The sequence below is a fragment of the Somniosus microcephalus genome, chromosome 16 (assembly GCF_052327205.1).
Source record: "Somniosus microcephalus isolate GS21.2 chromosome 16, FLI_Smic_1.0, whole genome shotgun sequence".
Lineage (NCBI taxonomy): Eukaryota > Metazoa > Chordata > Chondrichthyes > Squaliformes > Somniosidae > Somniosus > Somniosus microcephalus.
Window position 1 is genome coordinate 108,759,761 of NC_141002.1, and position 24,938 is coordinate 108,784,698.

Below are 24,938 nucleotides of genomic sequence, written 5' to 3' on the forward strand. Positions count from 1 at the left end.
TTCATGGAATTTGGCTTTCGGGTGAAAGTATCCCCTGCCCCGATCCAAAACACTCACATGAAGGACAGAATCCCTCAGAAGTTGTGTACAATTGGTTATCATGACAATATCTGGCATTAACATGTTATGATCTAAATACAACAATGTAAATTCTTACCTAGTCTAAGTTGATTTTTATTCTGCACACAGACGTGTTGTTACAAGCCGCTTGTTCTCTGAAATAAAGGGAGGACTGTTCAGCAGATGTGATTTCAATTTTTAATATTAACAGCACGTCACCAAGTTCACGGAAGTACCGAAATAGATGATACAGTTTATGTAGGCTGCGTTTATCCAAAATTAAAGCTTTGTAATCTGTAAACTTTTATGTCAGCAGTTAGACTATCCTCTAATTTTCCACTCCCAGATCACGTGATATATCAAACCACTTCTGATGTCATACACCAACTGCATTTATCTATTCTTCTCTAGCGATCTGCTGGTGAAATGGTTAAACTTTAGGAGTACAATAAATTCAGCATCAAGGAATCAATGCAAAGGATGAGGTACACACATGAGGCGGTCTTGCCAAAAGTCAGCAAATTAAAACTGAGACAGTAAATAGAAGCGCAGCTGGGAAAAGCAGACAGCCGCCGTGTCTGATTGTTCAGAGTGTTGAAATCCATTAATCTGTGGTCTTGGAGTATTGCAATAGATTACGGTATTGTTCCAGGTACCCGTCTGCATCTAGAGAGTGTAGCAAGCTGCCAGCAAACTGCAGCCACACCAACAGCTGCGCATCGCACTCCACACAGCAGCAAAGGACGCTTGCCCACTGCACAGCAATGCTTCCGCTCCCTGGGTAGTTACACTTCTATTAAGGAAGTGATTTTTCTGCTATCATTTTATAAATATAGAAATTAAGTTTAACTTGTTTCCAGGTGGCCTAATGTGACTGCACACCAGACTGGAGTTATACTGCGCGCCAGACTGCAGTTATACTCCATCCCCTGCAATGCCCAGCTGGTACAAGCCTGGTTTTGTTCTTTAGGTGAGCTGCTTAGTTCCCTCGTTCTGCTGAGATGCAGGCTGTGAGACTGCGAGCTAAAGCAGTTCAGCTGCTGGAGTTGATCTCATTCCTCTTAACACCAGCGCACTGGAGTTCGGTCAGGCTGAGTTATGCGCACTGGAGTTCGATCAGGCTGAGTTATGCACACTGGAGTTCGGACAGGATGAGTTATGCGCACTGGAGTTCGGTCAGGCTGAGTTATGCGCACTGGAGTTCGATCAGGCTGAGTTATGCGCACTGGAGTTCGGTCAGGCTGAGTTATGCGCACTGGAGTTCGGTCAGGCTGAGTTATGCGCACTGGAGTTCGATCAGGCTGAGTTATGCGCACTGGAGTTCGATCAGGCTGAGTTATGCGCACTGGAGTTCGGTCAGGCTGAGTTATGCGCACTGGAGTTCGGTCAGGCTGAGTTATGCGCACTGGAGTTCGGTCAGGCTGAGTTATGCGCACTGGAGTTCGGTCAGGCTGAGTTATGCGCACTGGAGTTCGGTCAGGCTGAGTTATGCGCACTGGAGTTCGATCAGGCTGAGTTATGCGCACTGGAGTTCGGTCAGGCTGAGTTATGCGCACTGGAGTTCGATCAGGCTGAGTTATGCGCACTGGAGTTCGGTCAGGCTGAGTTATGCGCACTGGAGTTCGATCAGGCTGAGTTATGCGCACTGGAGTTCGGTCAGGCTGAGTTATGCGCACTGGAGTTCGGTCAGGCTGAGTTATGCGCACTGGAGTTCGGTCAGGCTGAGTTATGCGCACTGGAGTTCGGTCAGGCTGAGTTATGCGCACTGGAGTTCGGTCAGGCTGAGTTATGCGCACTGGAGTTCGGTCAGGCTGAGTTATGCGCACTGGAGTTCGATCAGGCTGAGTTATGCGCACTGGAGTTCGGTCAGGCTGAGTTATGCGCACTGGAGTTCGGTCAGGCTGAGTTATGCGCACTGGAGTTCGATCAGGCTGAGTTATGCGCACTGGAGTTCGATCAGGCTGAGTTATGCGCACTGGAGTTCGATCAGGCTGAGTTAGGCGCACTGGAGTTCGGTCAGGCTGAGTTATGCGCACTGGAGTTCGGTCAGGCTGAGTTATGCGCACTGGAGTTCGGTCAGGCTGAGTTATGCGCACTGGAGTTCGGTCAGGCTGAGTTAAGCGCACTGGAGTTCGGACAGGATGAGTTATGCGCACTGGAGTTCGGTCAGGCTGAGTTATGCGCACTGGAGTTCGATCAGGCTGAGTTATGCACACTGGAGTTCGGACAGGATGAGTTATGCGCACTGGAGTTCGGTCAGGCTGAGTTATGCGCACTGGAGTTCGATCAGGCTGAGTTATGCGCACTGGAGTTCGGTCAGGCTGAGTTAGGCGCACTGGAGTTCGGTCAGGCTGAGTTAGGCGCACTGGAGTTCGGTCAGGCTGAGTTATGCGCACTGGAGTTCGGTCAGGCTGAGTTATGCGCACTGGAGTTCGGTCAGGCTGAGTTAAGCGCACTGGAGTTCGGTCAGGCTGAGTTATGCGCACTGGAGTTCGATCAGGCTGAGTTATGCGCACTGGAGTTCGGTCAGGCTGAGTTAAGCGCACTGGAGTTCGGTCAGGCTGAGTTATGCGCACTGGAGTTCGGTCAGGCTGAGTTATGCGCACTGGAGTTCGATCAGGCCGAGTTATGCGCACTGGAGTTCGGTCAGGCTGAGTTAAGCGCACTGGAGTTCGGTCAGGCTGAGTTATGCGCACTGGAGTTCGGTCAGGCTGAGTTATGCGCACTGGAGTTCGGTCAGGCTGAGTTAAGCGCACTGGAGTTCGGTCAGGCTGAGTTATGCACACTGGAGTTCGGTCAGGCTGAGTTATGCGCACTGGAGTTCGATCAGGCTGAGTTATGCGCACTGGAGTTCGATCAGGCTGAGTTATGCGCACTGGAGTTCGATCAGGCTGAGTTATGCGCACTGGAGTTCGGTCAGGCTGAGTTATGCGCACTGGAGTTCGGTCAGGCTGAGTTAAGCGCACTGGAGTTCGGTCAGGCTGAGTTAAGCGCACTGGAGTTCGGTCAGGCTGAGTTAAGCGCACTGGAGTTCGGTCAGGCTGAGTTATGCGCACTGGAGTTCGATCAGGCTGAGTTATGCACACTGGAGTTCGGTCAGGCTGAGTTATGCGCACTGGAGTTCGGTCAGGCTGAGTTAAGCGCACTGGAGTTCGGTCAGGCTGAGTTAAGCGCACTGGAGTTCGGTCAGGCTGAGTTATGCGCACTGGAGTTCGGTCAGGCTGAGTTATGCGCACTGGAGTTCGATCAGGCTGAGTTATGCGCACTGGAGTTCGGTCAGGCTGAGTTATGCGCACTGGAGTTCGGTCAGGCTGAGTTATGCGCACTGGAGTTCGATCAGGCCGAGTTATGCGCACTGGAGTTCGGTCAGGCTGAGTTAAGCGCACTGGAGTTCGGTCAGGCTGAGTTATGCGCACTGGAGTTCGGTCAGGCTGAGTTATGCGCACTGGAGTTCGGTCAGGCTGAGTTAAGCGCACTGGAGTTCGGTCAGGCTGAGTTATGCGCACTGGAGTTCGGTCAGGCTGAGTTATGCGCACTGGAGTTCGGTCAGGCTGAGTTAAGCGCACTGGAGTTCGGTCAGGCTGAGTTATGCGCACTGGAGTTCGGTCAGGCTGAGTTAAGCGCACTGGAGTTCGGTCAGGCTGAGTTAAGCGCACTGGAGTTCGGACAGGATGAGTTATGCGCACTGGAGTTCGGTCAGGCTGAGTTATGCGCACTGGAGTTCGGTCAGGCTGAGTTATGCGCACTGGAGTTCGGTCAGGCTGAGTTAAGCGCACTGGAGTTCGGTCAGGCTGAGTTAAGCGCACTGGAGTTCGGTCAGGCTGAGTTATGCGCACTGGAGTTCGGTCAGGCTGAGTTATGCGCACTGGAGTTCGGTCAGGCTGAGTTAAGCGCACTGGAGTTCGGTCAGGCTGAGTTATGCGCACTGGAGTTCGGTCAGGCTGAGTTATGCGCACTGGAGTTCGGTCAGGCTGAGTTAAGCGCACTGGAGTTCGGTCAGGCTGAGTTATGCGCACTGGAGTTCGGTCAGGCTGAGTTAAGCGCACTGGAGTTCGGTCAGGCTGAGTTAAGCGCACTGGAGTTCGGACAGGATGAGTTATGCGCACTGGAGTTCGGTCAGGCCGAGTTAAGCGCACTGGAGTTCGGTCAGGCCGAGTTAAGCGCACTGGAGTTCGGTCAGGCTGAGTTATGCACACTGGAGTTCGGTCAGGCTGAGTTAAGCGCACTGGAGTTCAGTCAGGCTGAGTTAAGCACACTGGAGTTCGATCAGGCTGAGTTAAGCGCACTGGAGTTCGATCAGGCTGAGTTAAGCACACTGGAGTTCGATCAGGCTGAGTTAAGCGCACTGGAGTTCGATCAGGCTGAGTTAAGCACACTGGAGTTCGATCAGGCTGAGTTAAGCGCACTGGAGTTCGGTCAGGCTGAGTTATGCACACTGGAGTTCGGTCAGGCTGAGTTAAGCACACTGGAGTTCGGTCAGGCTGAGTTAAGCGCACTGGAGTTCGGACAGGATGAGTTAAGCGCACTGGAGTTCGATCAGGCTGAGTTATGCACACTGGAGTTCGGTCAGGCTGAGTTAAGCACACTGGAGTTCGGTCAGGCTGAGTTAAGCACACTGGAGTTCGGTCAGGCTGAGTTAAGCGCACTGGAGTTCGGTCAGGCCGAGTTATGCACACTGGAGTTCGGTCAGGCCGAGTTATGCACACTGGAGTTCGGTCAGGCTGAGTTAAGCACACTGGAGTTCGGTCAGGCTGAGTTAAGCACACTGGAGTTCGGTCAGGATGAGTTAAGCACACTGGAGTTCGGTCAGGCTGAGTTAAGCGCACTGGAGTTCGGTCAGGCTGAGTTATGCGCACTGGAGTTCGGTCAGGCTGAGTTAAGCGCACTGGAGTTCGGTCAGGCTGAGTTATGCACACTGGAGTTCGGTCAGGCTGAGTTATGCGCACTGGAGTTCGATCAGGCTGAGTTATGCGCACTGGAGTTCGATCAGGCTGAGTTATGCGCACTGGAGTTCGATCAGGCTGAGTTATGCGCACTGGAGTTCGGTCAGGCTGAGTTATGCGCACTGGAGTTCGGTCAGGCTGAGTTAAGCGCACTGGAGTTCGGTCAGGCTGAGTTAAGCGCACTGGAGTTCGGTCAGGCTGAGTTAAGCGCACTGGAGTTCGGTCAGGCTGAGTTATGCGCACTGGAGTTCGATCAGGCTGAGTTATGCACACTGGAGTTCGGTCAGGCTGAGTTATGCGCACTGGAGTTCGGTCAGGCTGAGTTAAGCGCACTGGAGTTCGGTCAGGCTGAGTTAAGCGCACTGGAGTTCGGTCAGGCTGAGTTATGCGCACTGGAGTTCGGTCAGGCTGAGTTATGCGCACTGGAGTTCGATCAGGCTGAGTTATGCGCACTGGAGTTCGGTCAGGCTGAGTTATGCGCACTGGAGTTCGGTCAGGCTGAGTTATGCGCACTGGAGTTCGATCAGGCCGAGTTATGCGCACTGGAGTTCGGTCAGGCTGAGTTAAGCGCACTGGAGTTCGGTCAGGCTGAGTTATGCGCACTGGAGTTCGGTCAGGCTGAGTTATGCGCACTGGAGTTCGGTCAGGCTGAGTTAAGCGCACTGGAGTTCGGTCAGGCTGAGTTATGCGCACTGGAGTTCGGTCAGGCTGAGTTATGCGCACTGGAGTTCGGTCAGGCTGAGTTAAGCGCACTGGAGTTCGGTCAGGCTGAGTTATGCGCACTGGAGTTCGGTCAGGCTGAGTTAAGCGCACTGGAGTTCGGTCAGGCTGAGTTAAGCGCACTGGAGTTCGGACAGGATGAGTTATGCGCACTGGAGTTCGGTCAGGCTGAGTTATGCGCACTGGAGTTCGGTCAGGCTGAGTTATGCGCACTGGAGTTCGGTCAGGCTGAGTTAAGCGCACTGGAGTTCGGTCAGGCTGAGTTAAGCGCACTGGAGTTCGGTCAGGCTGAGTTATGCGCACTGGAGTTCGGTCAGGCTGAGTTATGCGCACTGGAGTTCGGTCAGGCTGAGTTAAGCGCACTGGAGTTCGGTCAGGCTGAGTTATGCGCACTGGAGTTCGGTCAGGCTGAGTTATGCGCACTGGAGTTCGGTCAGGCTGAGTTAAGCGCACTGGAGTTCGGTCAGGCTGAGTTATGCGCACTGGAGTTCGGTCAGGCTGAGTTAAGCGCACTGGAGTTCGGTCAGGCTGAGTTAAGCGCACTGGAGTTCGGACAGGATGAGTTATGCGCACTGGAGTTCGGTCAGGCCGAGTTAAGCGCACTGGAGTTCGGTCAGGCCGAGTTAAGCGCACTGGAGTTCGGTCAGGCTGAGTTATGCACACTGGAGTTCGGTCAGGCTGAGTTAAGCGCACTGGAGTTCGGTCAGGCTGAGTTAAGCACACTGGAGTTCGATCAGGCTGAGTTAAGCGCACTGGAGTTCGATCAGGCTGAGTTAAGCACACTGGAGTTCGATCAGGCTGAGTTAAGCGCACTGGAGTTCGATCAGGCTGAGTTAAGCACACTGGAGTTCGATCAGGCTGAGTTAAGCGCACTGGAGTTCGGTCAGGCTGAGTTATGCACACTGGAGTTCGGTCAGGCTGAGTTAAGCACACTGGAGTTCGGTCAGGCTGAGTTAAGCGCACTGGAGTTCGATCAGGCTGAGTTATGCACACTGGAGTTCGGTCAGGCCGAGTTAAGCGCACTGGAGTTCGATCAGGCTGAGTTATGCACACTGGAGTTCGGTCAGGCTGAGTTAAGCACACTGGAGTTCGGTCAGGCTGAGTTAAGCACACTGGAGTTCGGTCAGGCTGAGTTAAGCGCACTGGAGTTCGGTCAGGCCGAGTTATGCACACTGGAGTTCGGTCAGGCTGAGTTATGCACACTGGAGTTCGGTCAGGCCGAGTTATGCACACTGGAGTTCGGTCAGGCTGAGTTAAGCACACTGGAGTTCGGTCAGGCTGAGTTAAGCACACTGGAGTTTGGTCAGGATGAGTTAAGCACACTGGAGTTCGGTCAGGCTGAGTTATGCACACTGGAGTTCGGTCAGGCTGAGTTAAGCGCACTGGAGTTCGGTCAGGCTGAGTTAAGCACACTGGAGTTCGGTCAGGCTGAGTTATGCACACTGGAGTTCGGTCAGGCCGAGTTAAGCGCACTGGAGTTCGGTCAGGCTGAGTTAAGCACACTGGAGTTCGGTCAGGCTGAGTTATGCGCACTGGAGTTCGGTCTGGCTGAGTTAAGCACACTGGAGTTCGGTCAGGCTGAGTTAAGCGCACTGGAGTTCGGTCAGGCTGAGTTAAGCACACTGGAGTTCGGTCAGGCTGAGTTATGCGCACTGGAGTTCGGTCAGGCTGAGTTAAGCACACTGGAGTTCGGTCAGGCTGAGTTAAGCGCACTGGAGTTCGGTCAGGCTGAGTTATGCACACTGGAGTTCGGTCAGGCCGAGTTAAGCACACTGGAGTTCGGTCAGGCCGAGTTAAGCGCACTGGAGTTCGGTCAGGCTGAGTTAAGCGCACTGGAGTTCGGTCAGGCTGAGTTATGCACACTGGAGTTCAGTCAGGCTGAGTTATGCACACTGGAGTTCGGTCAGGCTGAGTTAAGCACACTGGAGTTCGGTCAGGCCGAGTTAAGCACACTGGAGTTCGGTCAGGCTGAGTTATGCACACTGGAGTTCGGTCAGGCTGAGTTATGCACACTGGAGTTCGGTCAGGCCGAGTTAAGCACACTGGAGTTCGGTCAGGCTGAGTTATGCACACTGGAGTTCGGTCAGGCTGAGTTATGCACACTGGAGTTCGGTCAGGCTGAGTTAAGCGCACTGGAGTTCGGTCAGGCTGAGTTATGCACACTGGAGTTCGGTCAGGCCGAGTTATGCGCACTGGAGTTCGGTCAGGCTGAGTTATGCACACTGGAGTTCGGTCAGGCCGAGTTAAGCACACTGGAGTTCGGTCAGGCTGAGTTATGCACACTGGAGTTCGGTCAGGCTGAGTTATGCACACTGGAGTTCGGTCAGGCCGAGTTATGCGCACTGGAGTTCGGTCAGGCTGAGTTATGCACACTGGAGTTCGGTCAGGCTGAGTTAAGCGCACTGGAGTTCGGTCAGGCCGAGTTATGCACACTGGAGTTCGGTCAGGCCGAGTTATGCACACTGGAGTTCGGTCAGGCCGAGTTATGCACACTGGAGTTCGGTCAGGCTGAGTTAAGCGCACTGGAGTTCGGTCAGGCTGAGTTATGCACACTGGAGTTCGGTCAGGCCGAGTTATGCACACTGGAGTTCGGTCAGGCCGAGTTATGCACACTGGAGTTCGGTCAGGCCGAGTTATGCACACTGGAGTTCGGTCAGGCTGAGTTAAGCGCACTGGAGTTCGGTCAGGCTGAGTTATGCACACTGGAGTTCGGTCAGGCTGAGTTAAGCGCACTGGAGTTCGGTCAGGCCGAGTTATGCACACTGGAGTTCGGTCAGGCCGAGTTATGCGCACTGGAGTTCGGTCAGGCCGAGTTATGCGCACTGGAGTTCGGTCAGGCTGAGTTATGCACACTGGAGTTCGGTCAGGCCGAGTTATGCGCACTGGAGTTCGGTCAGGCCGAGTTATGCACACTGGAGTTCGGTCAGGCTGAGTTAAGCGCACTGGAGTTCGGTCAGGCCGAGTTAAGCCATCATTCACGTGGATGCACATCTGACACCATTTCAGGCTGACGCAAAAACCATCGTGTAATACACGAGAAGAGACAGAACAGTTTAGCTACTACACGGAGATAAATCTGCAGCATTGAAGTAAAATAGCCTAAACGTTCATCGTCATCCTTTAACACACATTGAAGCATTTCTTGCGTAGTTTGGCAATAGTGGCTGATTAGTCGTGGGAAGACAACATAGTATAAACTACACATCAACGTAACTGTAATAAAAACGGTGCTTAAATTAGCACTCGGTGCCAAAATAATCAATGGGGAAAACTTGGCCAAAAGTAAGCCGCCCTGAGATTTCTACAGCAGCCACTGAACTGTGCTTTTCAAATGGTGGCCCTGGGCATATATTACCTGTTCTAATACTTTCTAAAATGCTGTAGGCAAGGGCAATGAGCAAATTGTTTCTCAGCAGCTTTTCAGACTGCAGCACAGAGACCGAGCTAAAACCATTCTGCACGCTAACTGAAGCTAGTCCAGGGAGCGCAGTTTACATTGAAGTAAGCAACTCATTACTTACTTTGCCTTGAACTTTATTTTAATTCTAATGTTGTTTGGAGTTTTACCAGCATCAAACAGCCATAGTGTCACCTCATGCTCACAAACGCCCACATTCCGGCCCAATTTCAGCCAACCTGATCCCTTGGTCCCACATCAGTTTTGTTTCAATGTATTGGAGAATGTTTCATATCAGGATTATTTTTTTCCTGAAACTTCCAGCAAAATGCAGCCGACCCAGGCTGAGAAATATCCTATTTGACAAAAAGCCCTGACCAGTCAAAACGGGGAAAGGGGTGGGAGAACCGAGTGGGCTGGAGAATCAGAACATGGTCAGAGAGAAGATAGGGCAAGGTTCCATCAACAGCACAAAAGCAAAATACTGCCGATGCTGGAAATCTGAAATAAAAACAGAAAATGCTGGAAATACTCAGCAGGTCAGGCAGCATCCGTGGAGAGAGAAACAGAGTTAACGTTTCAGGTCGATGACCCTTCGTCAGAACTGGAAAAAGTTGGAGATGTAACAGGTTTATAAGCAACAAGTGTAGGGGCAGGGAAAGGGGGAGGGGAGGTAAGAACAAAAGGGAAGGTCTGTGATAGGATGGAAGGCAGGAGAGATTCAGAGACAAAAGGGATGATGGTGCAAGGCAATAGGAGATGGTAATGGGACAGGTTCAGAAACAAAAGATGGCTCTAGATGAAGTGTAAATGGCGATGGCAGAATGATCGACAGCTGCCCTGTGAGAGAGAGGGGAAAAAAAGGATGGGTCAGAGGTTATGGTCTGAAATTGTTGAATTCGATGTTGAGTCCAGAAGTCTGTAAAGTGCCTAATCGAAAGATGAGGTGCTGTTCCTCGAGCTTACGTTGAGCTTCATTGGAACAGTGCAAGAGGCTGAGGACAGAGAGGTCAGAGTGGGAGTGGAGCGGAGAATTAAAGTGACAGGCGACTGGAAGCTCGGGGTCACCCTTACGGACTGAACGGAGGTGTTCCGCAAAGCAGTCACCCAATCTACGTTTGGTCTCCCCAATGTAGAGGAGATCGCATCGTGAGAACATAAGAAGCAAGAGCTGGAGTTAGCCACACGGCCCCTCGAGCCTGCTCCGCCATTCAATAAGATCATGGCTGATCTTTGACCTCAACTCCACTTTCCTGCCCGACCTCCATATCCCTCGATTCCCCTAGAGTCCAAAAATCTATCGAGCTCCGCCTTGAATATACTCAAAGACTCAGTGTCCACAGCCCTTAGCCAATTGTATATCCATGCTATCACTGTCCCTTTAATCCCATGGGCTTTAATTTTGCTAACGTCTTATTATGCGGTACTTTATCAAACACCTTTTGAAAGTCCATATACACAACAACAACCATACTACCCTCATCCACCCTCTCCGTTACTTCATTAAAGAACACAATCAAGTTAATCAAACACTATTTGCCATATCAAATCTGTGCTTGCTGTCCATTATTAACCCATATTTTTCCAAGTGGCTCTTAATTTTGTCTCTGATTATTGTCTCTAAAAGTTTCCCCAACAGTTTTCCCAGATTTGATTCTAACCACCTTACCTCAATTTCTAGGATTGTGTTCCTTTGTTCTGAATCTCCCTGCCATTGGAAAGGGTAATTCCCCACCTATTCTGTGAATCCTCTTATTTTCCTACTATAAGAAACATGAGGAAAAGGAGCAGGAGTCGGCCATACGGCCCCTCGAGCCTGCTCCGCCATTCAATAAGATCACGGCTGATCTTCAACCTGAACTCCACTTTCCCGCCCGATCTCCATATCTCTGGATTCCTCTAGAGTCCAAAAATCTATCGATCTCAAACTTGAATATTCTCAACAACTCAGCAGTCACAGCCCTCTGGGGCAGAGAATTCCAAAGATTCACAACCCTCTGAGTGATGAAATTTCTCCTCATCTCAGTCTTAAATGGCCGACCCCTTATCCTGAGACTATGCCCCTGGTTCTAGACACTCCAGCCAGGGGAAACAACCTCTCAGCATCGACCCCGTCAATCCCCCTCAGAATCTTGTACGTTTCAAACTCCAGTGAGTATAGGCCCATTCTATGCAAAAGACGCCGTAATTGTGACCATCTTCAAGAAAGGTGACAAGTCCGATTGTGGTAATTACAGAGGAGTTTCCCTGCTGTCTGCCACAGGGAAAGTCATCGCAAGAATCCTCCTCAATCGCCTTCTCCCAGTAGCCGAAGAGCTCCTCCCAGAGTCGCAATGCAGATTCCGCCCACTAAGGGGCACAATGGACATGATCTTCACAGCGCGTCAATTACAAGAGAAATGCAGGGAACAGCACCAACCGCTGTACATGGCCTTCTTTGATCTCACAAAGGCCTTCGACACCATCAACCGTGAGGGATTATGGAGCACCCTCCTAAAATTCGGCTGCCCTCAAAAGTTTGTCACCATCCTCCACCTGCTTCACAACGACATGCAAACTGTGATCCTGACCAATGGTTCCACCACAGATCCAATTCAAGTATGGACCGGGGTCAAGCAAGGCTGTGTCATCGCACCAACGCTGTTCTCGATCTTCCTTGCTGTAATGCTCCATCTCACCCTCAGTAAGCTCCCCGCTGGAACGGAGCTAATTTACAGAACAAACGGGAAACTGTTTAACCTCCACTGCTTCCAGTCCAGATCCAAGGTCGTCCTATCCTCTGTCGTCGAATTACAGTATGCAGACGACGCTTGCGTCTGCACTCACTCGGAGCATACGAGAGCATGGGCCTTACACTAAACATGTGTAAGACAAAGATCTTTTGCCAACCTGCCCCCGCCAAACAGTACTGCCCCCCGATTATCAAAATCCATGACAAGGCCTTGGACAAAGTGGACCACTTTCCATACCTCGGGAGCCTACTGTCAACAAGGGCAGACGTCGATGACGAAGTCCAACACCATCTTCAGTGTGCCAGTGCAGCCTTCGGTCACCTGAGGAAGAGAGTGTTTGAAGACCAGGACTTCAAACCCAGCACTAAGCTCATGGTCTACAGAGCAGCAGTGATACCCGCACTGCTGCATAGAAACATAGAAGATAGGAGCAGGAGTAGGCCATTCGACCCCTCGAGCCTGCTCCACCATTCAATGCGATCATGGCTGATCATCCAAATTCAGTACCCTGTCCCTGCTTTCTCCCCATATCCCTTGATCCCCTTAGCCTTAAGAAATATATCTAACTCCTTCTTGAATATATTTAATGAATTGGGCTCAACTGTCTTCTGTGGTAGAGAATTCCACAGGTTCACCACTCTCTGGGTGAAGAAATTCCTCCTCATCTCAGTCCTAAATGGCTTAGCCCTTATCCTTAGACTGTGACCCCTGGTTCTGGACTCCCCCGCCATCGGGAACAGCCTTCCTGCATCTAGTGTGTCTAGTCCTGTTATAATTTTATAAGTTTCAATGAGATCCCCTCTCATTCTTCTGAACTCTAACGAATATAAGCCTAATCGACCCAATCTCTCTTCATACGTCATCCCTGCCTTCTCAGTGTACAGCAGGCACCTCAAAGCACTGGAGAGGTACCGCCAACGCTGCCTCTGCAAGATCCTGCAAATCCATTGGCAGGATAGGTGCACCAACGTCAGTGTTCTCGCTCAGGCCAACATCCCCAGCAGAGGAGTGGACCAGGGTGTTGCGGAGGGAGCGGTCCCTTCGGAATGCTGAAAGGGGAGGTGAAGGGACGATGTGTTTGGTGGTGGGATCACGCTGGAGGTGGCAGAAATGGCGGAGGATGATCCGCTGAATGTGGAGGCTGGTGGGGTGAAAGGTGAGGACAAGGGGAACCCTATCGTGGTTCCGGGAGGGAGGGGAAGGGGTGAGAGCAGAAGTGCTGGAAATAGAACAGACACGGTCAAGGGCCGTGTCAGCCACGGTAGAGGGGAATCCTCGGTTGAGGAAAAAGGAAGACATGTCGGAAGCACTAGTGTGGAAGGTGGCATCGTCAGAGCAGATGCGGCGGGGACGGAGAAACAGGGAGAATGGAATAGTCTTTACAGGAAGCGGGGTGGGAGGAAGTGTAGTCCAGGTAGCTGTGGGAGTCAGTGGGATTAGAGTGAATGTTTGTCAATAGCCTATCCCCAGGGATGGAGACAGAGAAGTCGAGGAAGGGGAGGGAAGACTCGGAGATGGACCATGTGAAGGTGAGGGAAGGGTGGAAATTGGAAGCAAAAGTCTATCAATAGCAACTCCCTCTCGGGAGGTCAGACAGCAAACCATCACATTAAGACAGAGAAAAGTCACAGAGAGACAGCTAGACCAGGGCGGTGACAAAGTACAGGAAGGAACGCTGGAAAACAAGGGTTCCACACAATTGTACAGGATGATTCACAAACTGCACCAAACCCACCCAGAGCTGAAACTGATGGATTGCTTCAAACTGCAGCCTCCGCAAACCCTTGGTCTGCCATCACAACGTTTATTCATGGAGATGCAACTGGTTTCTGGGACTTCCTGAGTACATGTCCTGGTCCGTCAGCGATCCTTTCTGTTGTAATGGGCGTCTGATTGCTTCTGATCCAGTGGCATCAATTCAGAGGCTGTGGTGGTTTGGACTAACTTATAGAGGGTGTTAGCACTGTTGCCTCACAGCGCCAGGGACCCGGGTTCGAATCCGGCCTCGGGTGACTGTCTGTGTGGAGTTTGCACATTCTCCCCGTGTTTGCGTGGGTTTCCTCCGGGTGCTCCGGTTTCCTCCCACAGTCCAAAGATGTGCGGGTTAGGATGATTGGCTATGATAAATTGACCCTTAGTGTTAGGGGGATTAAAATATGTGGGGTTACGGGGATAGGGTGGGATATGTGTCGGTGCAGGCTCGATGGGCCGAAATGGCCTCTATCTGCACTGTGGGCTTTCTGTGTGATTCTGTGTGAATGCGGTTCACCCCAGCAGATGTTTTATATTAGTGAAAGGACCCCCAGCTTCACCCATGAACATGGCTTAAACGAGCAAGTTCGATTAACGCAGCTCCTGGGATCAGGGTTTCCAAACGAAAGACAGCATATCCTGTTCTGTTGGAGGAAATCAAACTTCAAAACTTATTAATGACAGAGAAGAGCTCCCATAAACAGCAATGAGATAAACGACCATAAAATTAGTTTTTTTAGTGATATAAGTGAAGAGATAAATATTGTTCAGAACACGGGAGAACTTCCCGGCTCTTCTTCAAAACATTGCCATGGGATCTTTTACATCCACCCGAGAGGGCAGATGGTGCGTCGGTTTAACGTCTCAACCAAAAGACAGCACCTCAGACAGTGCAGCGCTCCCTCAGTACTGCCCCTCCGACAGTGCAGCGCTCCCTCAGTACTGCCCCTCCGACAGTGCAGCGCTCCCTCAGTACTGCCCCTCCGACAGCGCGGCGCTCCCTCAGTACTGCCCCTCCGACAGTGCAGTGCTCCCTCAGTACTGCCCCTCCGACAGCGCGGCGCTCCCTCAGTACTGCCCCTCCGACAGTGCAGCGCTCCCTCAGTACTGCCCCTCCGACAGTGCAGCGCTCCCTCAGTACTGCCCCTCCGACAGCGCAGCACTCCCTCGGTACTGCCCCTCCGACAGTGCGGCGCTCCCTCAGTACTGCCCCTCCGACAGTGCAGCGCTCCCTCAGTACTGCCCCTCCGACAGTGCGGCGCTCCCTCAGTACTGCCCCTCCGACAGTGCAGCGCTCCCTCAGTACTGTCCCTCCGACAGTGCAGCGCTCCCTCAGTACTGCCCCTCCGACAGTGCAGCGCTCCCTCAGTACTGCCCCTCCGACAGCGCAGCACTCCCTCGGTACTGCCCCTCCGACAGTGCAGCACTCCCTCAGTACTGCCCCTCCGACAGTGCGGCGCTCCCTCAGTACTGCCCCTCCGACAGTGCAGCGCTCCCTCAGTACTGCCCCTCCGACAGTGCAGCGCTCCCTCAGTACTGTCCCTCCGACAGTGCGGCGCTCTCTCAGTACTGCACTGAAGTGTCAGCCTGATTTCTGTGCTCAAGTTTCTGGAGTGGTATTCTAGACTGCCACATCAGTACTGAGGGAGCGCCGCACTGTCGGAGGGGCAGTACTGAGGGAGTGCCGCACTGTCAGAGGGGTAGTACTGAGGGAGTGCCGCACTGTCAGAGGGGTAGTACTGAGGGAGCGCTGCACTGTCGGAGGGGCAGTACTGAGGGAGCGCCGCACTGTCGGAGGGGCAGTACTGAGGGAGCGCCGCACTGTCGGAGGGGCAGTACTGAGGGAGCGCCGCACTGTCGGAGGGTCAGTACTGAGGGAGTGCCGCACTGTCGGAGGGTCAGTACTGAGGGAGTGCTGCACTGTCGGAGGGGCAGTCTTTTAGATGAGACGTTAAACCGAGGCCCAGACTGTCCCTTCAGGGTTTGTAAAAGATCCCGTGGCTCTATTTAGAAGAACAGCGTAGTTCTCCCCGGTGCCAATATTTATCCCTCAACCAACATCAGGAGAAATTGATGATCTGGTCATTATGACATTGCTGTTTGTGGGAGCTTGCTGTGTAATTTGGTTGCTGCGTTTCCTACATTACAACAGTGACTACACTTGAAAAGTACTTCATTGGCCTTGAAGCACTTTGGGACGTTCTCAGGTCGTGAAAGGCAATATATAAATTTAAGTCTTTCTTTTGGAAGGAGGCCATTCGGCCCATCGTGCCTGTGCCAGCTCTTTGAGCGAGCTCTCCAATTAGTCCCACTCCCCCCTGCTCTTTCCCCCCTGCTCTTTCCCCAGAGCCCTGCAAATTTTCCCCTTCAAGTATTTCTCCAAATCCCTTTTGAAAGTTACTATTGAATCTGCTTCCACCGCCCTTTCAGGCAGCGCATTCCCGATCACAACAACTCGCTTTGTAAAAAAATGTTTCCTCATCTCGTCTCTGGTTCTTTTGCCAATCACCTTAAATCTCTGTCCTTTGGTTACTGACCCTTCTGCCAGTTTCGTCCTATTTACTCTATCAAAACCATCCAAGATTTTGAACACCTCTATTAAATCTCCCCTTAACCTTCTTTGCTCTCAGGAGAACAACCCCAGCTTCTCTAGTCTCTCCACATCACTGAAGTCCCTCATCCCTGGAACCATTCTAGTAAATCTCCTCCGCACCCTTTCTAAGACCTTGACATTTTTCCTAAAATGTGGTAGCCAACTGGGGCCTAACCAGTGATTTATAAAGGTTCATCATACCTGGGATGGCAGGAATGACATATGAGGAGAGATTGGGTTGATTGGGCTTATATTCGCTAGAGTTTAGAAGAATGAGAGGGGATCTCATCGAAACTTATAAAATTCTAACAGGGCTAGAAAGACTAGATGCAGGAAGGATGTTCCCGATGGCAGGGGAGTCCAGAACCAGGGGTCACAGTCTAAGGATAAGGGGTAAGCCATTTAGGACAGAGATGAGGAGGAATTTCTTCACCCAGAGAGTGGTGAACCTGTGGAATTCTCTACCACACAAGGCAGTTGAGGCCAATTCATTAAATATATTCAAGAAGGAGTTAGATATATTTCTTAAGGCTAAAGGGATCAAGGGGTATGGGGAGAAATCAGGGACAGGGTACTGAATTTGGATGATCAGCCATGATCTCATTGAATGGCGGAACAGGCTCGAGGGGCTGAATGGCCGACTCCTGCTCCTATCTTCTATGTTTCTATGTTTTCCTTGCTTTTATACTCTACGCCTCTATTTATGAAGCCAAGGATCCCGTGTGCTTTTTAACAGCCTTCTCAACCTGCCCTGCCACCTTCAAAGATTGGTGTGCGTGAACCCCCAGGTCTCTCTGTTCCTGCACCCACTTTAAAATTGTGCCTTTTAGTTTATGTTGCCTCTCCTCATTCTTCCTTCCAAAATGTATCACCTCACACTTCTCTGCATTAAATTTTATTTGCCCTATGTCTGCCCATTTCACCAGTCTGTCTATGTCCTCCTGAAGTCTGTTAATATCCTCCTCACTGTTTGTTCGTGTCATCTGCAAACTTTGAAATTATTCCCTGTATACCCAAGTCCAGGTCATTAATATACATCAAAAAGAGCAGTGGTCCCAACACCAACCCCTGGGGAACACCACTGTATACTTCTCTCCAGTCTGAAAAACAACCGTTCACCACTACTCATTGCTTTCTGTCCCTTCGCCAAAATACAATACAAAATTATATACATTATATACAATTCTGTCTTAATATCAAAATATAAATCTGTGGAGAACACTGACGTAAACATGGCTAGTTTAGTATTCCTGGAGTGTTGGTGAACATGGCTAGTTTAGTATTCCTGGAGTGTTGATGTGAACATGGCTAGTTTAGTATTCCTGGAGTGTTGGTGAACATGGCTAGTTTAGTATACCTGGAGTGTTGGTGAACATGGCTAGTTTAGTATTCCTGGAGTGTTCACAGAATCACAGAATCACAGAAACCCCACAGTGCAGATAGAGGCCATTTCGGCCCATCGAGCCTGCACCGACACATATCCCACCCGATCCCCGTAACCCCTACACCAACACATATCCCACTCTATCCCCGTAACCCCACGTATTTAATCCCCCTAACACAAAGGGTCAATTTATCATAGCCAATCAACCTAACCCGCACATCTTTGGTGAACATGGCTAGTTTAGTATTCCTGGAGTGTTGGTGAACATGGCTAGTTTAGTATTCCTGGAGTGTTGATGTGAACATGGCTAGTTTAGTATTCCTGGAGTGTTGATGTGAACATGGCTAGTTTAGTATTCCTGGAGTGTTGGTGAACATGGCTAGTTTAGTATTCCTGGAGTGTTGGTGAACATGGCTAGTTTAGTATTCCTGGAGTGTTGGTGAACATGGCTGTAATGATATCAGCAAATAGTGATGGTATTTGCCTGTTTGATTATTTATGCCTTACCAGCATATTTGCCTGATTGATTATTTATGCCTGACCAGCAGAGGGCATGTGAGAGACAAGCAGTTTAGTTTTAGTTTAGTTTTAGATGGATCTCTAAGATGGTGTCTCCTGTAATGCTGTTAACTTAGATGAACAAGCTTTAGATTAAAAGACAAGCTCTTTCATGAATGTGTCGTCATTGAACCCACATACAAATCAATACATGGTGTCAGAAGTGATTGAAAGAGATGAAGAGGAAAAATCTGAAGTTAAATCAGCTCTCCACATATTAGCAAGCCAAAAGAGAACATCGTTACTTACCATTGGAGAATAGCTAACGAAGTGAAAAATGGAAGGTTTACACCCACCGGCGAAGCTTCAGTTGACAGGTAATGTGGCTGAAAATTGGAGGAGGTTCAAACAACATTTGGAGTTGTATTTAGCGGCAATCGGAGCTGACGAGAAAAGTGATAAAATGAAAGCATCAGTGTTCTTACATGTCGTGGGTGATGAAACGCTGGAGCTGTATAATAACTTCACATTCGCTGCTGATGGAGACAAAATGAAGTTGAATAAAATAATGGAACAGTTTGAGGCCTACTGCATACCTAAACGTAACGTGACGCTTGAGAGGCACAGATTTTTCACATGTGTACAGAAAACGGGTGAGACTATTGATCAGTATGTGACTGAACTGAGAAACCGGAGCAAAACGTGTGAATTTGGGGGACTGACAGACTCGCTGATAAAAGACAGACTGGTGTGTGGTATTCCAGATAATGATCTAAGGGAAAGACTGCTAAGAGAGCAAGATCTAGACCTGGGAAAAGCCATAGCACTGTGTAGGGCTACAGAGACTGTGAAGTCGCAGGCAAAGGAGCTGTTCAGTGACAGTAGCTGCAACGTAGATGCAGTGAGAAAGAACGGACACAAACCGTTTAACAAAAAGAGCGCCAATGTGAAAAAAGAGGCGTGGCCAGCGAACAAAAATGAAAGGGGCAATCGAAAGTCATGTAGTCGATGCGATACACAGCATACACCAAAAGAGTGTCCAGCATATGGTAAAACATGCAATAGTTGCAACAAAAACAACCATTATGCCCGTTGCTGTAAGAACCAAGCGCAACAAAGCAAGGTCCATACAGTAGATGAATGCGAGATAGAGGAGTTCTATGTGGATGTTGTGTCTGAAAACAAAAAAGAAAAAAGAGACTGGATGTTGACACTAAAAGTGAATGACACACACATTCCATTTAAATTGGATACTGGAGCACAAGTTAATGTGATATCAGAGACTGATTTTAAGAAAATTAGACCCAGACCAAAGATACATGGAATAAAAGTGAAAGTGACAGGATACTCAGGTACTGATATACCAGTGAAAGGAAAATGCATTGTCAAAGTGACACACAAGTACAGAGAGCACACGCTAGCATTAATCGTGGTGCCAAAGGATGTGCAAGCCATACTAGGTTTAATAGCCTGTGAGAGACTGAACCTGGTAAAGAGAGTCCTCGTTGTGGAAAGCGAAGGACAGACAGTCTATGATGAACTCATGAAAGAGTACAACGACCTATTTCAAGGTCTAGGCTGCCTTCCAGGAGAACACATGATCAGAGTAGATAAAAGTATGCCAACGGTCATACATCCATGCAGAAAAGTTCCGTTTGCTCTTCAAAAGCAACTGAAGGCAGAGTTGGACAGGATGGAAAGCCTGAACGTGATTCAGAAGATAGATGAGCCAACTGAGTGGGTGAGTTCCCTCGTCGTTGTGGACAAAAATGGAAAGCTCAGAATTTGCCTGGATCCAAGAGATCTAAACAGAGCAATAAAGAGAGAACACTTCAAGCTTCCTACACGTGAGGAAATCATGTCACAGTTTGCAAATGCAAAGTATTTCAGCAAGTTAGATGCATCATCAGGATTTTGGCAGATGAAACTGGACGAGGCAAGTTCAAGACTGTGCACGTTCAACAGTCCATTTGGCAGATACAGATTCCTAAGGTTACCATTTGGCATTGCCTCAGCTCCTGAAGTGTATCACAAAACTATCCATATGATCTATGAGCACCTGGAGGGAGTTGATACATCAATGGATGACATCATAGTATGGGGAACCACGAGAACTGAGCATGACGAGAGACTGAAAAAAGTGCTGGAAGCAACAAGGAAAACAAACCTGAAGCTGAATAGAGAGAAATGCCAGCTCGGGGTGACAGAACTGACATTCGTGGGAGATATCCTTAGCAGTGAGGGCATCAGACCAGATCCCAGAAAGGTGTCCGCCATTGAGAATATGCCAAAGCCACAATGCAAAAAGGACGGGCAGAGGTTTAATGGAATGATCAACTACATGGGTAAATTCATATCCAACCTCTCAGAAAAGATGGCGCCACTGAGAAGACTAACTGAAAAGAACATAGAATGGGAATGGAATCATGAGCATGAGAAGTCATGGAGCGATCTAAAGAAACTGCTCACAGAGGAACCAGTTCTGAGGTTTTATGACCCAGCGAGACCCATCAAGATATCATCAGATGCATCACAGAGTGGGCTCGGTGCCGTTCTTCTGCAAAAATATGACTACTGGCAACCTATTGCATATGCATCGCGCTCAATGACAGACGCGGAGACGCGATATGCTCAAATAGAAAAGGAGCTGCTCAGCATCACATACGCCTGTGAAAGATTTCACCAGTTTGTGGCAGGACAAGCAATCAGTGTAGAGACTGACCATAAGCCCTTGATTGCATTGTTCCAAAAGCCACTAAATAGCTGTCCGCTTAGAATACAAAGAATGATGATCAGGCTGCAACGCTATACACTGAATGTTGCGTACACACCGGGTAAGCTGATGTATACAGCAGACACGTTGTCCAGAGCTGTTGACCCAAGTGAGCCCGCAAACACCAAAATGGATGAAAAAGTGAACGCCTACGTGGACATGATCACAAGTGCACTGCCCATAGCAGATGCAAAAATGGAGCTCATAAAGACTGAGACAAACAAAGATGAAACAATGAGACGGCTGAGGAAAAGCATCTTGGATGGATGGCCCAACATGAAGCAAGACTGCTCACCTGACATGGCAGAGTACTGGAACTGCAGGGCGGAACTATCACTGGTCGAAGACATCATCTACAAAGGAAGTAAAATAGTTATCCCAAAGAGTCTGAGAAAAGAGATGCTAAAAAGGATCCATGGAGGACATCTGGGAATCGAATAAGAAAAGAGCACGAGAGGTGATGTACTGGCCACGAATCAACCAAGATGTGACAAATGAGGTGTCAAACTGCACAATATGCCTGAAATATCGAGCAAGCAATCCGGTAGACCCACTAAAGCCACACCCAGCGCCAGACAGACCTTACCAGAAGGTAGGCGCTGACCTATTCGTATGTCAAGGGAAGGACTATCTTGTAGTCACAGACTATTACTCCCTGTATCCAGAGGTTTGTAGACTGTACACCACCACTGCAGATGCTGTGATAACATGTATGAAAGCCATATTCTCCAGACATGGCGTGGCAAGCGAGGTCTTCACAGACAACGGACCCCAGTTTTACAATGCAAGTTTCCGACACTTTGCCAAAGAGTGGGACTTTGTCCACACAACGTCAAGTCCTCACTTTCCACAGTCCAATGGACTAGTGGAAAAATCGGTCCAGACAGTGAAAAGACTGATGTACAAGGCAAAAGACGGTGGAACTGACTTCTACCAGAGCATGCTTGTATACCGCACAATGCCGCTCGAGTGTGGTATGTCACCAGCCCAACTCCTAATGGGACGTCTGCTAAGGTCAAACCTACCCATCCCGGAGAACCTCCTGAAAACAAAAGAGGGGGAGAAAGTGAGGAAGTTCAAAGAACAGAAAGAAAAGCAAAAGTACTACTATGACAGAGGAACACAAAACCTACCTGAACTCCACACTGGTGACCAAGTAAGGTTCAAAGACAAAACAAACATATGGACTCAGAAGGGAACTGTCCTGAGTGAAGTCCAACCAAGATCATACACCATTCAGACAGATGAGGGTGCTGTTCTGCGAAGAAATCGTCGAGATCTTCTCATGGGACCAGCCATAGCAGGTCAAAAGACTGATACTGTTGAACAACCTGATCACACAGCAGGTCAAAAGACTGATACTGTTGAACAACCTGATCACACAGCTGAGAAATCATCATCTGAGGCAACAACTCAGATTCAAGGACAATCAATCAGAAAATCCTCAAGACACGTGAAGCCTCCTGAGAGACTCATTGAGCAAGTTTAAGGACTCTTGTTATAGAAGGAAGTAATGTTATCTTATTCTTTCTTCAAGTTCTAGTGTATTTACATATTTCATGTGAACACACAAAACAAGGTTAAAAAACCTTGATCATGATAATGATAATGTAAGTTCATTAAGTGTTACAGTTAAAATGCAGAGTAATACAAAGAAAACATGTTGTTAGATAAAAGTAAAATACTTTTGTTTTAAGAAAGGGAGATGTAATGATATCAGCAAATAGTGATGGTATTTGCCTGTTTGATTATTTATGCCTTACCAGCATATTTGCCTGATTGATTATTTATGCCTGACCAGCAGAGGGCATGTGAGAGACAAGCAGTTTAGTTTTAGTTTAGTTTTAGATGGATCTCTAAGATGGTGTCTCCTGTAATGCTGTTAACTTAGATGAACAAGCTTTAGATTAAAAGACAAGCTCTTTCATGAATGTGTCGTCATTGAACCCACATACAAATCAATACAATGGCTAGTTCAGTATACCTGGAGTGTTGATGAACATGGCTAGTTTAGTATTCCTGGAGTGTTGATGTGAACATGGCTAGTTTAGTATTCCTGGAGTGTTGGTGTGAACATGGCTAGTTTAGTATTCCTGGAGTGTTGGTGAACATGGCTAGTATAGTATTCCTGGAGTGTTGATGAACATGGCTAGTTTAGTATTCCTGGAGTGTTGATGAACATGGCTAGATTAGTATTCCTGGAGTGTTGATGAACATGGCTAGTTTAGTATTCCTGGAGTGTTGGTGAACATGGCTAGTTTAGTATTCCTGGAGTGTTGATGAACATGGCTAGTTTAGTATTCCTGGAGTGTTGATGTGAACATGGCTAGTTTAGTATTCCTGGAGTGTTGGTGAACATGGCTAGTTTAGTATTCCTGGAGTGTTGGTGAACATGGCTAGTTTAGTATTCCTGGAGTGTTGGTGAACATGGCTAGATTAGTATTCCTGGAGTGTTGATGAACATGGCTAGTTTAGTATTCCTGGAGTGTTGGTGAACATGGCTAGATTAGTATTCCTGCAGTGTTGATGAACATGGCTAGTTTAGTATTCCTGGAGTGTTGATGTGAACATGGCTAGTTTAGTATTCCTGGAGTGTTGGTGAACATGGCTAGTTTAGTATTCCTGCAGTGTTGATGAACATGGCTAGATTAGTATTCCTGGAGTGTTGGTGAACATGGCTAGTTTAGTATTCCTGCAGTGTTGGTGAACATGGCTAGATTAGTATTCCTGGAGTGTTGGTGAACATGGCTAGTTTAGTATTCCTGGAGTGTTGGTGAACATGGCTAGTTTAGTATTCCTGGAGTGTTGGTGAACATGGCTAGTTTAGTATTCCTGGAGTGTTGGTGAACATGGCTAGTTTAGTATTCCTGGAGTGTTGGTGAACATGGCTAGTTTAGTATACCTGGCTAATGAACACCCTAAGTGATCGCATGCATGTGGACATCCTTCGCACTGATGAACACAAAGAGTGAAATAAATCCTACTTGATGTGACTCTGAATGGAATTAATTTTCTTACAAGAACCTACACAGATCAGGAAGTATAAACATTCATTTTGTTCAAATCCTTCGACACAACCCTCGTGAACCACGGCACTAATGCTTTGTCAGATCTGGATGGCACTGTTTAACTCAGTTACATTTGTTGGCTCCATTTGGGAACAGAATCACGAATGAACACAGCTATTGTTCAGATAACTGTGAGTATGTGTTTGTGTTTACATCAGCCATCAAAAGGAATAGTCACAAAAATTCCAAGGGGACTGTTAATTCCTGACTTTCACTCAAAATAACAAAACCTGCGGAGGTGTTTGATGGCAGATCGACATCAGCACCACTTGTGTGATTCCCACTTAAACAATAAAAAGACAAGAAGGAATAAGGGATAAAAACCAGTTTGATTTATTTGAATGAAACAAATGTTGGTTTATGGGCAGCTAGCTTAAAATCATTGCCAATGGGACTGAATTGTCTAGATCACAGCTTATACAGACACCAGGTTAATTTGGGAAGAGCCAGGGCCCGACAGACAGCTTTAGGACGTTCCATCGCCTGCAGATTCAGACTCAGCAAGATACTGAAGCTACCAAGTGAACAAGTAGATCGAACTCCTCTAACCGTTTTCACTGCTGGTTTTTCACAATGTATTCTGGAGCTGATTACCATACCAAAGGGCTTTCTCAACAGTGTCACTGAAGAGAATACGCTGTTTGTTCACACACTGTCCAATTCTGTCTATATCTGCTGCACAGCTTGGAGGAGTGCCGAGTTACCAGCCTTTCTAAACAGCAGAATGATAAATGTAAAACCGATCAGCAATCTCTTCAGTTTAATACAGTGAAGAAAAATGAATAAAGTATGCAATAGCGATACATTCAATAACAACTTTTAGACATGTCAGTCCATGATTGCTGCATGAAATCTTACATCAACAGATAACCAGTTCTTTAGCTTTCTGCACAATGTTCCTGCTCTTAACAGTGTTGCTAATTGGCAGTACACTGTAACTAAACCCTAACTAGCTCTACACTGTAACTAGCTATATGTAAATAAAAAACTGTAACTAGCTCTACACTGTAACTAGCTA

General features: G+C 48.7%; 1 protein-coding gene across 1 annotated transcript in view; it reads right to left on the reverse strand.

The window, feature by feature from the left end:
* The window catches only part of tspan9a (tetraspanin 9a), a 424,140-nt gene that overhangs the window by 280,527 nt on the left and 118,675 nt on the right, over positions 1–24,938 (reverse strand). The window contains exon 2 of the mRNA XM_086009714.1: positions 158–215. The gene's annotated coding sequence lies outside the window, so the exon portion shown is untranslated. The remainder of the gene's footprint in view (positions 1–157; positions 216–24,938) is intronic.